Below are 1,967 nucleotides of genomic sequence, written 5' to 3' on the forward strand. Positions count from 1 at the left end.
TGAAGAATTTATCTAGATATGGTTTACAAACTCGCTTCATGAGGTCCATAAATACCGCGGGTGTGTTGGTTAACCCAAAGGGCATAACCAGGAACTCATGGTGACCGTACCGAGTTCGAAAGGCTGTTTTAGGGATATCTTCCTCTTGAACTTTCACTTGATGATAACCGGATCTAAGATCGATTTTGGAAAAGTAACAGGCTCCTTGCAACTGATCAAATAAATCATTGATTCGCGGAAGAAGATACCGATTCTTTATGGTAACCTTGTTCAGCTCCGGGTAGTCAATACACATCCGAAAGCTTCCATCCTTTTTCTTCCCAAATAACACTGGTGCTTCCCAAGGTGAATAACTGGGACGGATAAAACCTCGGTCTAGCAGTTCTTGTAACTGAGATTATAGGTCTTGCATCTCTGAATATGCTAAACGATAAGGTGCTTTTGCACTTGGAGCTGCTCCGGGTATTAAGTTGATACGGAACTCGACTTGCCGATGGGTTGGCAATCCAGGCAATTCATCGGGAAACACATCTAGGTAATCACACACTATTGGGATATCCTTAATACGTTGTTCTTCTGGTGCGGTCGTCATTACACTTGCTAAGAAAACATCACATCTTTGACGTATACATTTCAACACATTAAGATGGGATAGAAGGTTTAATATGGTACCAGACTTCTCTCCTTGTACCATAATAACTTCATCATTAGGAAGAGGGATCATAACAATCTTTTGCTCACATATAATCTCTGCCTTGTACTTGGACAACCCGTCCATTCCCACTACTATATCAAAACTTCCGAGCTCTACCGGTAGTAGGTCAATAAGGAATTGGTGGTCGTTAAGAACTAAAGGACAATCACGAATGATTTGGTGACTAGTTATAGGTTTAACGTTAGCAAGTTCTATGGAATAGGGACTTGTTAATTCAATAGCCGGCATATTTAATAGGGGTAAGAAATTAATGGAAACATAGCTCCTATATGCGCCCGTATCAAACAATACTGAATCATACTGATCGGAAATGAGAAAGGTACTTGTCACCACATTTGGATCCTGCCGTGCGTCACCAGTCCCAGGTATAAAGGCACGACCTCGAGCTGCATTTGAGGTAGAATCTTGGCCCTGCGTATCCCTTCCTACTGGCTGTGGAGCAAATTTTGGGCAGCTTCTTCGGAAGTGCTCTGTACTGCCACATCCGTAGCAAGTACGGGGGTAGGTAATCTGTTGCGTTGGTGGTTAGGGGTCGTTGCTGAAGAGGCTGAGGCTTTGAGGTTTGGGAACGGTTGGGTTCCAATGGTGTTGTACAGATTCGGGTATAATGTCCACTTTTATGGCACCTCGGGAAGATCCCTGCTCGACATGCACCATAGTGGTGCAAAGTGCACTTGTTGCATTTTGGGGCTGTTCCTTTATAGCCACCAGAGTTTCCCGTTGGTGTAGTCATGGCATAGCTTTGACTAGTGGCTCTCCCCCTCTTCGGTATGGCTGCCCCCGCTCGACTACTTTCCGGGGCCTCTCGCTTATTTCCTGCCGGCTCTCCCGGCATTGTCAGAATCTTGCGTCTAACCATGTCGTACGTAACCGTGCCCGACCTAGCTACCACTCCGTGCATGGTCCGGTGCTCCACCGAATTAATGATACTCCTTACTTCCGGGGCTAGTCCCCAGATATACCTCTCGATCCTCTTGGACTTCGGTAGAACCATATCTGGTAAGATGCGTGCTAGTTCAATGAAGAGATTTGTGTAACCTGCATGATCCGCACCTTGCATCTGCAGGTTCCAAAACTCATGCTCAAGTTTCTGAATTTCATGGATTGGGCAGAACCTTTCTCTCATTAGTATCTTAAGATCATCCTAAGTCATAGCACTAATCGTGTCCTGCCCCCGAGATTGCACAATAGCATACCACCAGTTCAAAGCGTGGTTGGTAAAAGTGCAAGTTGTATACTTTACCGCACAGTC

Source organism: Helianthus annuus, chromosome 17, assembly GCF_002127325.2.
Source record: "Helianthus annuus cultivar XRQ/B chromosome 17, HanXRQr2.0-SUNRISE, whole genome shotgun sequence".
NCBI lineage: Eukaryota > Viridiplantae > Streptophyta > Magnoliopsida > Asterales > Asteraceae > Helianthus > Helianthus annuus.